We start from the raw sequence: 11,951 nt of genomic DNA on the forward strand, positions 1-11,951 counted from the left end.
AAAAGGATGCTCAGCATCACTAGTCACCAATGGAATGCAGATAAAAACTACAATGAGATATTGCTTCACACCTATTAGAATGAGTGTTATCAAAGAGACAAGTAACAGCAAGTGTTGGTGAGGCTGTGGAGAAAAGGGAATCCTGGATCACCGTTGGTCGAAACATAAACTGCTGGAGTGACTGCGGAAACCAGGCTTCCCAGGTGGGGCTAGTGGTAAAGAATCTGCCTGCCAACCCAGGAGACCTAAAGATGTGGGTTTGATCCCTGGGTCAGGAAGATCCCTTAGAGAAGGAAATGGCAGCCCACTTCAGCATTCTTGCCTGGAGTATCCCATGGACAGAGGACCTGATGGGCTACAGGTCCATGAGGTCTCAAAGAGTCGAACACTACTAAAGTGACTTAGCACTGTGGAAAATAGTATTGAGATCCTTCAAAAACTTGAAAAATAGAACTATCATATCACCAGCAATCCCACTTCTGGATATATAGCCAATAGAAATGAAATCACTGTCTCAAAGAGATATCTACACCCTCATGTCCTTTGCAGCACTGTTCCCAAAAACAAAGACAACCTAAGTGTTCATCAATGGATGAATGGAAAAAGAAAATGTGGTGGGCGTGCACACACACACACACACAAACATATATTATTCAGCCAGAAAAAAAGAAGGAAACCCTGCCTTTTGTGACACATGGATGGATCCTAAGGACATTATACTAAGTGAGCTAAGTCAGACAGGGGGCCTTCCCTGGTGTTCCAGTGACTAAGAATCTGCCTTGCAATGCAAGGGACGTGGGTTTGATCTCTGACCAAGGAACTAAGATCCCACATGCCGAGGGGGCAACTAAGCCCGAGAGTTGCAATTACAGAGTCCATGAGCCACAACAAAAGATCTTGCACGAGGCAAATGAAGATCCTACATGCTGCAATTAAGACCCAAAGCAGCCAAATAACTTTTTTTTTAAGTCAGAGAAAGATAAATACTATATGTTCTCACTTATATGTGGAATCTATAAAATTCAAATTCACAAAAATAGTAGAATGGTAGTTGCCAGGGGCTGAGGCATGGGGGAAATTGGGGAGATGTTGGTCAAAGGGTGCAAACTTTCCGCTATAAAATGAAAAAGTTTTGCTAGCCAGACTCAATAATACTGTGCTATATTCTTAAGGGCTTCCTTAGTGGCTCAGATGGTAAAGAATCTGCCTGCAATGTAGGAGACCCGAGCTCAATCCCTGGGTGGGGAGGATCCCCTGGAGAAGGAAACGACAACCCACTCCAGTATTCTAACCTGGGAAATCTCCTGGACAGAGGAGCCCATCAGGCTACAGTCCCTGGGGTCACAAAGAGGCATACACGACTGAGCAACTATCACTTTCACTTTCACATTCTTGAAAGTTGTTAAGAGAGTAGATCTTAAATGTTATCATCACAAACACAAAAAGGTGATTATGTGAGGATGAAAGTGTTAACTAACCTTATTGTAGCAATCAGTTCACTATAGACACACGTATCAAATCATTACGTTTACCTTAAACATATATATATGTCAATATGTCAATAAAGCTAGAAAAAAGGGAGAATTAATCAGTATAATTCACTGTACTAAAAGAATAAAATAGGAAAATCATTTTATCATCAGAAAAGACACAGAAAAAGTATTCAATAACATTCAAAAATAATTCATAATTTAAAAAAACTCCAAGCAAAGAAGAAATAGGAATTTTCTTAATCTGATAAGAGAGAAAACTCTAAAAAAAAACCCATTCAACCAAAAAAAAAAAAAATCAATTTAATGTTCAATGTTTTCCCTTTGTGATCAGAATGAGAAAAGGATAATGGCCATCACCATTTCTATTATATTGTATTAGAAAACTTAGCTGGTATAATAAGGCCACGACAACAAAAATGAAAAGGTGTAAGGATTTGGAAGGGAACAAAATCAACTTGCAGAAAATAATTTGGCATTTTCTTGTAAAGTTGAACTTACACATACTCTATGACTCAGCACTTTCCCTCCTAGGTATATAGCTTGGAGAAATTCTTGCCCAAGTCCATAAGGCATGTACAAGACCAATCAGAGCAGTCTTATTCATGATACCCCCAAACTGAGGGGGAAAACCAAATGTCCATCAATAGTAGAATGGATAAATGAATTGTAGCACATCCACATGGTAGATTACTATATGTCAGCAAAAATGAATGAACTATAGTTACATACATAAATAGAATGAATCTCAAAAATAAAATGTTGAGCAAAATAAATGTCATGGGAAAATATGTATGGTCTGATTACATTTATATACAATTCAAAAAGCCGAGAGAAGGAGATAATAGTTGAAAACTTCCCTAAAATGGGGAAGGAAATAATCACCCAAGTCCAAGAAACCCAGAGAGTCCCAAACAGGATAAACCCAAGGAGAAACACCCCAAGACACATATTAATCAAATTAACAAAGATCAAACACAAAGAACAAATATTAAAAGCCGCAAGGGAAAAACAACAAATAACACACAAGAGAATTCCCATAAGGATAACAGCTGATCTTTCAATAGAAACTCTTCAAGCCAGGAGGGAATGGCAAGACATACTTAAAATGATGAAAGAAAATAACCTACAGCCCAGATTATTGTACCCAGCAAGGATCTCATTCAAGTATGAAGGAGAAATCAAAAGCTTTTCAGACAAGCAAAAGCTGAGAGAATTCTGCACCACCAAACCAGCTCTCCAACAAATACTAAAGGATATTCTCTAGACAGGAAACACAAAAATGGTGTATAAACTCGAACCCAAAACAATAAAGTAAATGGCAACGGGATCATACTTATTAGTAATTACCTTAAACGTAAATGGGTTGAATGCCCCAACCAAAAGACAAAGACTGGCTGAATGGATACAAAAACAAGACCCCTACATATGTTGTCTACAAGAGACCCACCTCAAAACAGGGGACACATACAGACTGAAAGTGAAGGGCTGGAAAAAGATTTTCCATGCAAATTGGGACCAAAAGAAAGCAGGAGTCACAATACTCGTATCAGATAAATTAGACTTTAAAACAAAGGCTGTGAAAAGAGACAAAGAAGGTCACTACATAATGATCAAAGGATCAATCCAAGAAGAAGATATAACAATTATAAATATATATCCACCCAACATGGGAGCACCGCAGTATGTAAGACAAATCCTAACAAGTATGAAAGGAGAAATTAACAATAACACAATAATAGTGGGAGACTTTAATACCCCACTCACACTTATGGATAGATCAACTAAACAGAAAATTAACAAGGGGAAAAAAAAAAAAAAACACATGTATCTATAAAGCTCACTAAAGCAAAGCACAGTAAAATGAGGTATGGCAATAAAAGGCGTTAAATTTATCAAATAAAAAAAAAAATAATAAAGTGCTGAAAAATTAAAGCTGTCAAAAAAAAAAAAAAAAAAGTAGGGGCAGTATTCTTTAACAATGACAATATCATAAAAAACAAAGAAAGGCTGTAAAAGTGTTCCAGATTAAAAGAGACTTTATCAACATGACAATGAAATGCAATATCTGATCCTGGACTAGATCTTGTACTAGAAGGAAAAAGTGCTAAAAAGGACACTGAGGGTCAGTTAACAGTATTAGAATACAGACAGTAGATTTAATAAAAGTATTTTATCCATGTTAAATTACTGAAGTTGACAACTGTACTATTACAGTTATTAACCGAATATCCCTATTCTTAGGAAATTCAGAAATATGTACTGAAGTATGTGGGATACTTCATGGGAATAAAAACCATGATATCTGCAGCAGGCCTTCCAAGAGTTTAGAAAAAAAATAAATAAATAAATAAATTTCAGTGTGAAGAAACCCCTAAAAAAAAAAAAAGAGAAAGGGTGTATTGGCCTGACCATTTCCATGACCAAAAGTCGTGCAATGGGGCTGTAGCATAAAAGTACAGCATAACTTTGAGAGTTTCTTGAGAAGCAGTAGTGAGCTAGAATAGTTTCTGTGGAAAGGTGAGCGAAAGCTATCGGACAATGTGAAGTTAATATTTATATTGCAAGCTAGATGGCAGTAACAACTGTTATCAAATAATCCGATGTTCTACTTGTCCATACATTGAAGAATAAACACATGGTAAAATAATGAAAAAAAAAAAAGCCGAGAGAAAATCTAATAGGTTAGGAATGTGTATATATATATGTGTGTGTGTATATATATATACTCATGTGTATATATATACACATATAAATACATATATATATATATATAACTAGAAGAAAAATCATTACTACAGAAGTCAAGATAGAGATTACCTATCTCTGTGATAGGCAGGTTATGAAGAGGTATGTAAATGAAGAGGGATGTTACTGAAGGGCTTCAAAGGCACTAGGTGGGGCTTCCTGGTGGCTCAGATGGTAAAGAATATGCTTTCAATGCAAGAGACCTGGGTTCAATTCCTGGGTCAGAAAAATCCCGTGGAGAAGGGAATGGCAACCCACTCCAGTATTCTTGCCTGGAGAATTCCATGGACAGAGGAGCCTGGTGGGCTACAGTCCATGTGGTTGCAAAGAGTCAGCCACGACTGAGCAATTAAAATGCATGCATATGCACACAAGACACCAGGCAGGGACTTCCTTGGTGGTCCAGTGGCTAAGACTGCACCCTCCCAGTGCAGAGGAACTGGGTTCCACCTCTGATCAGGGAGCTAGATCCCACGTGCCACAACCAAGATTTTGCATGAAGCAACTAAGAGACCGCATGCTGCAACGAAGATTGAAGATGACCACGTGCCACAGCTAAGACTCAGCACAGTCAAAATAAAAAATGTAAACAAGGCACCAGGGAGGTGTTACAAGGATATTCTTATTCTTCAGGTTATATGTATATGTGCGTGTGGGCTAAGTCATTTCAGTTGTGTCTGACTTGGCGCAACCCTATGGATAGTAGCCTGCCAGATCCCTCTGTCCATGGGATTCTCGAGGCAAGAATACTGGAGTGGGTTGCCACGTCCTCCTCCAGTGGACCTTCCCAACCCAGGGATTGAACCCACACCTCTTGCAGCTCTTACATGGGCAGGCGGGTTCTTATCACTAGTGCCACCTGGGAAGCCCAGGCTATCTGTATATATGTATGTATTAATACATAAACATTTTATGTGCTATACATTTTGCCATAAAAGTATTTTCAAAAGCAGTTCTCTTTAGGTCCAATTACCTAGTGGAACATATTCAATGATACCTTGGGCCAATACTCTGGGAAAATCTAGAAGACAAATCATTTTGTTTCTTCAATATAAAATTTCAAGGAAAAAAAGAAGAGATAAAGAAAGAACCTATAAATTATAAAAGACAGAAGAGGCATATTACCCAATTGCCAGGTTTAGACCGTAATTTGGATGGATGCTCATGCAAACAAATTATTACAAACATGGCAACTGCAGATAGGTGAACACTAACTGTATATCTGAAAAGAAGAATTTATTCTTATTGGGATGTGGTGATGATACAGTGGTTATGTTTTAAAAGGGGGCCCTTGTCTTTTAGAGGTAGTTGATGAAATATTTACAGGAGAAATTATATCATGTCCAAGATTTGATTCAAGATAAACTTGTTTGATGGTGGTGAGGGTCTTGCTGGGGTGCAGGAAGGGATGCTATAGAGAAAACAAGATTGGTCACGAGTTGAAAATTAGTGAAACTAATGTTGGTAGACTGGTTTTCACTACATTTCTAAATACATTTGGGATTATGCATAATAAAATTAAAATAAAACCCAGGACCAAATTTTAAAAAGGGAACTTCTGCTAAATCAAGATCTGTTTTAAAGGGGAAAAAATAAAGGAGTAAGACATCTTGGGGTTCACTGACTTCTCACTCTGCCCAGAATAACACCATTTATTTTTCACAAGACAATGTAGATCCTTGCTTCTAAATCTTCAGTGTACCTATAAGCCACCTGAGGATTGTTAACATGCAGACTTGGATTCAGAAAATCTAGGTTGAGGCCTGACAGTCTGCATTTCCAACAAGCTCCCAGGTGATGACGATGCCAGACTACCTCCAAGAATGCAGTCTTTCACCTCATCAAACCTCTGTTCCGCTAAGCCTACCACTAACTCATCCTCCATCATCCCTTCCTGGTTCCATTCCCACTCTGGCCCAGCTTGGATTCTGTGTCTCACCTGGACAACCCATTCCTCTGAAAACCCCTTCAACACCTGGCCCTTTTCTTTCCTGTGGAATTCATTCAGCAAAACTTCAACCCAACTTGCACTCCAACTTCTCCAGGTTTTTGAAGCCAGCACTTAAATGTTACTGGAGAAAAGGAGACGATTTTAAATCCATGCTGTTTTCAGTAGGCTCTCTGCTGGGCCCAGCAGCCCTGTTTTTCTCTTTAGGATGCTTATCTCACCCTCTCCATTTCATATGTTCACCTCCTCCCTCTTCTCATCTCCTTTCTCTCTGCTAAAGACTTTGTCTTATATTTCACTGGGAAAATAAAAGTTGGCTGATGGGAAATTCTTCATCCTTTCAGCACCAAATCGTCATGTATCACCTCCATCTTTTTTCTCATTATTCCCTCCTAAAAGGAGGGACTTTGCTAAAAATCTGGGACTTTGCTGGTGGTCCAGTGGCTAAGATTCTGTGCTTCCAACTCCGTGGGCCCAAGTCTGATCCCTGGGCAGGGAACTGGATCCCCCATGCCACAACTAAGAGTTTGCATGCCACAACTAAGGATCCCGCATGCTGCAATGAAGGCGGAAGGTCTCGAGTGCCGCAACCAAGACCTGGTGTAGCCAAATAAACAAATAAAATAAAATAACCTTATCATCACCTCTTGACTCACACACACTTTAGATCCCAAGTCCCTCTCTCCCTTTCAACTGGACCACTCCAACAGTTTACATAAACTACAGGCTGCTGCTTTTATTTTTTAAAAGCAAAGATAAAAGCAAGAGAGATCCCCAACCCCGATCCATATCTAAATGATGCCGGATTTCTGTGCTCCTTTTTGAAGTTTATGCACCTTTATTCATTCCTTGAGAGTGAAAGTGTTAGTAGCTCAGTTGTGCCCAACTCTTTTCAACTCCTTGGACTGTAGCCCACCAGGCTCTGCGGGATTTCCCAGGCAAGAATTCTGGGGTGGGTTACTATTCCCTTCCCTGGGGAATCTTCGCAACCCAGGGATCAAACCCAGGTCTCATGCATTGCAAGCCTGTAGCCCACCAGGCTCTGTGGGATTTCCCAGGCAAGAATTCTGGGGTGGGTTGCTATTCCCTTCCCTGGGGAATCCTGGCAACCCAGGGATCAAACTCAGGTCTCATGCATTGCAAGCAGATTCTTTACCACTGAGCCCCTAGGGATTCACTCCTTAACACACTCCAATCTGGCTTCCATCATCACTGCTCCACCAAAATTATTCTCGTCAAAATCTTCAGCTACCTCCATGTTACCAACTTGAATAGACAATTTCCTGTCCTCAGTTTACTCAGCATCTCAGCAACATTTGACCAAATTGACAGAATGCTTATTTTTTTTTTGCCTGCCCATTATCTTTTTCCCTACCAAAATATTCTGATCCTCTCCTAATCTTTCCACCTTAGGAAATGATATCAGCAACCTGCAGGTCCTCATGACTATGTCCCTTTTCTTAAACTCCAATCAAGTTCATCAGCAAGGCTTGTTCTTTCTGCCTCCTAAATATTTTTCTAATCTGTCTACTCCCATGCCATCTCCACTGCAGTTACATTAAACTAATGCCTCCTATTTCCCCAAATAAGCCACCTACTTTGCCTCAGGGCCTCTGTACACACTGTTGTCTTGCCTAAAACACTGAAACACACTCCAAATGCTAAATGGCCCAAATTTCACTCTAGGGAAACAATCTCAAAGTCTTCTTGAATTCCAAGTCATTCCCAGATAACCCCATGAGAAGAGGAGATATTTCTACACCACTTTTTAGACACTCCTCTGATGCACATCTGAAAGAGATGCTCAGACCCTTGGTTATTCTAAGCAGAAAATAAAGCTTGATATATGACCAGATCTAAGTTCATCTCTAATCATAGCAAAACTGGCTTTAAACTTTCTCTTGGCTTTCAGTTCTTCCGTAAATGAAGACAACCTCAGGCTTACCATTTCGAATTCATATAGCAGCCTGGAAATGAATAGACATAGTGTTTTATAACTCCTCTTGTCAAGAGGTTTTTCTCTTCATCCCTTCAACCTGAGCTTGACCATGTAACTTGTCTAGGCAAATGGAGCACTAACAACCACAACGCAAGCAGATGTTTGAAAGCTTCCCTTCTCTTGTTGAATTTGGAAACCAGCCATCATTTGAAGAGGACTGAGCTAGCTTGTTAGACATGGAGACACAAGGTCTAGTCAGTTTCAATTGCCTTTGCCAGTTAGTAGACTTATGAGTAAGACCATCTAAGATCAACCACTGCCAGCCAGCCTGCCAGCTGACTAGCTGTATGAGTGAACTAGGCAAGTAATTCTGTCCAGATGATCCCAGCTGCAGTTGTCAACTTGTAGCAAATTGAGCTATAAATGATGGTTGCTTGAAGCCGTTAAGATTTGGGGTGCTTTGTAATGCAGCAAAAACTGACTGATACACCTCTGGAAGGAGTCTTTTCATACTGCAAATACAATTATGCTACTTCCCTGTATAAAATGTTTAAAAGGTTTTTCATTGATCTTGAGATGAAACCCAAGTCATTTTAGCAAGGCCTACTGTGACCCACTGACTCAACGGACACGAATTTGAGCAAACTCTGGGAGACAGTGAAGGCCAGGGAAGCCTAGTGTGCTGCAGTCCACGGGGTTAGAAAGGTTGGACACGACTGAGCAACTGAACCACAACAGCTGTGACCCACATATCTGGATGGCCTCACCTCCCGTGGTCCCCCTGTTTTTCCTCTTGAAGTGGTCCCGGTTCTCAGATACCCCATTCCCTCTCCCTGGAATGCTCTTCCTGGCTCTTCACCTGGTTGACTCCTATTCTCCTTTCAAGTCATAACTTAAATACTACAGCATCAAAGGGGACTCCTTTGAGCAAATCTTCCCCTATGCCCCCCAACATATTTGTCTCCAGTTATATATTCTCATGTTACCCTATTATTCTCCTTCTTAGGAAATACTCTAATTTGAAACAAAAATACATAGTCTTGTGTGATGATATGTTTATTAGCTGCCTTTTCCACTGGACTGTAAACTCCATGAGAACAGGAAGTCTCTATTTGTTCATAGATGTGGCCCCAAGCCTTGCACACCACCAGGCACACAGGATTGGGGATAGGTATTTGGGGGAAGGAATTTTATCACAGAGGTTATCAGTGCAGACTCTGGAGAAAAGCTGCCTGGACTCAAATCCGAGCTCCATCACTTACAAACTGAGTGACCTAACTAACTCCTTTGTGCCTCAGTTTTCCCATCTCTAAAATGGGGATACAAATAGCATTTCCACATTGAATTGTTGGATGGATTATGCTCAGTAATAGTCCATTCTTGGGACTTTCCTGGTGGTCCAGTGGTTAAGGATCTCCATTCCAATGCAGGAGACTCGGGTTTGATCCCTGGTTGGGAACTAAGACCCCACAGGCCTTGGAGCAACTAAGACCACACACTGCCACTAGAGAGAAGCCCGCTTGCCAAAACAAACATCCCATGCACTGCACCTAAGACCCAACGCAGCCAAATAAATAAATATTTAAAAAATGTTAATTATTTCTTGCTGAACAGATGCCAGCACACCTAGGGAATGGTGAACCAGAAGCTTCTGACACGGCCAACATGTCCTTCCTCTGTGGATACAGACACTGCCATGATTAAATTTACATGTGTCTTCCCTGTGGCTAGTTTCTCAGCCAGAGCTCTGTCTCATTCTGCCGAGGTGTGGTTTCAAACTCTAAGCCACCTCTGAGAGGTGCCTCGTGACATCTGAATGAGCCCCTATGCATTGAGCACTGGATGTTGACTTCTGCTTTCACACCCGATTTCTCCCACAGGGAGTCAGTCGTTTAGGGTCAAAGGACATGGTCTCCTAACTGCTGTAACCGCCGTTCCTATCACTTGATGATCCCTTTGGGTGAGCCGGGATCTGGAGCCAGCAAACATCCACCCAAGAAACAGTTCTGACGGCCCCAGTAAATCCATCAGTCACCCTTAACACATACAGGCACGCACACACGCAGGACAGGAGCTGGGCCTTCTGCATTGTCTTAGTGAGCAAACCATCTCAGGAGGGGTTGTTGGGTACATTTCCAACCATCAGGTCCCCAGAAGCTGGTCCTTCAGATTCTGGACAGAAAGATCATAAAATCTAGGTACTTCTCCCAAATGTTTACAGTCCAGGGGAGAGGGACTCCTAAGAAAAGCCAAGAGAGAGAGAGACAGAGGGTGGGGGTGATGAAGAGAGAAAAGGAGAGGGGAGTGGAAAGGGAAGAGATGAGAAGTAAGAGAGGCTGAGAAGAGAGAAGAGGGAGAAGACAGGGAAGGCAGGGTGCAGAGATGGGGCGCACATGCCAGCCGGCACAGCCGCGCAGCGCTGCCCCCAGGAAGCCTGCGTCTGTTTGGCTGGGCGGGAGCCGCGGGTCCCCAGAGCCCGCCGACACTTCCCTGCCAACGCGCCCAACCAGGGTGCCCCTGCACGCTAATGAGGGGTCTAGATCGGCTTCACACACGATCGCTCCAAGTGTTCAGGAACTTACCGGGCTGCGGAATGATGGGGTACAGCTCCCGGGGGACCGCCCCCCGCCCAGCAGAGGGGCCTTGGCCTCCAGGTACCCGGTGCTCACAGGTTAGTGGAGGCAAGACGACGGGTTTTCCATTTAGGCCGGCGCCAACCCAAAGGGAAGGGAGAGCCAGACCAAAAGGCAAAGGAAAGGAGGGGAACCTGCTTGTGTTTTTGTATTTAAATTGTTTTTGAGCCCACGTAGCCCTGGGAGTCACATGCTGCCTCCAACATCACCGGAGTCATCACATGATACAGGTCCTCCATCATGTGACGAGACAAATCTGCCTAACTTCAGCCCCCCTGCCCCCACCTCCAGCTCAGAGACTGGCAGATAAAGTGCTTCTGGAGGAGCCCCCTCCCCCCTAGAAATCAATGATAGAAGGAGGGATGCAGATGGAGAACCTCAGAGCCCCAGCAACGCTCGGATCTTGATGAATAGTTAATATGCCTTTTTCCCTCCTCCTAAGCTACTGCGACTTGGAGCAGCGCCAGCCTCATTTGAATTCCAGCCTTTGTGAATAACTCAAGTGTCGCCACCGTTGCTCCAGCAATTGCAGGGCTTTCGAGCTCACACCATCCTGCCTCGTTCTGGAATACCCGACTGGGCTGGCTCCCCTCCCCACAGCTTCCATGCCTCCTTACAGAGCAGTGGGAGCGGGGCGGAGGTGGGAAGTGATGGAGCTGCAGAAGGAGAGACGCTCCTGCTGAACCTTCTAGTCCCCGCCCGCCGTTTTCCCCCCTAGCTGCAGTAGGAGTCAGGTGGGGCCCGTCTGGCTCTGATTAGGCTGTCTTCCTCTTAGCGATCTAGCTCAGTTCTGTCTGCAGCCCTCTCTGCACTCAACGCATTCCTTCGTTTCCCTCCTTAATCAGGATTCAGTGAAATAGATCTGGCTGGAAAATCTGTGAGGCTTATTTCCTCCCATTGCAGTAACCTCCTTTTCTCGCTTGTTCCTACACCCAAACAATCTTTTATTAAACAAACTCATTTTTTGTGTGTGTGGCGTACTTAGTACATTGTGGATCTTGCGCAAGGGAAGAGAAGCGATGTTAAAGAAATGCGCGAAGTGAGCTCTCCATCCTGGAGGCGCACATTGTTTGTTAGAGGCAACAGAAACAGCAACAGATGTAGCAGATGCAAATTTCAGAGTCTCACAAATTGAGGCATGAGAAATGTGAATCTTGTATTTGTCTACTCCCCAACCTCCCCTCTCCCTCCAG

At 42.7% G+C, this 11,951-nt stretch overlaps 1 long non-coding RNA gene across 1 annotated transcript in view; it reads right to left on the reverse strand.

Moving 5' to 3' along the window:
- The window catches only part of LOC147345236 (uncharacterized), a 111,352-nt gene extending 100,354 nt beyond the window's left edge, over positions 1-10,998 (reverse strand). The window contains exon 1 of the long non-coding RNA XR_015154617.1: positions 10,708-10,998. This is a non-coding gene — a long non-coding RNA (uncharacterized LOC147345236). The remainder of the gene's footprint in view (positions 1-10,707) is intronic.
- Positions 10,999-11,951: the final 953 nt, after the last annotated feature.

The sequence above is a fragment of the Bos grunniens genome, chromosome 25 (genome assembly GCF_055505025.1).
Source record: "Bos grunniens cultivar Pamir isolate PY7600 chromosome 25, Bosgru_T2T1.0, whole genome shotgun sequence".
Lineage (NCBI taxonomy): Eukaryota > Metazoa > Chordata > Mammalia > Artiodactyla > Bovidae > Bos > Bos grunniens.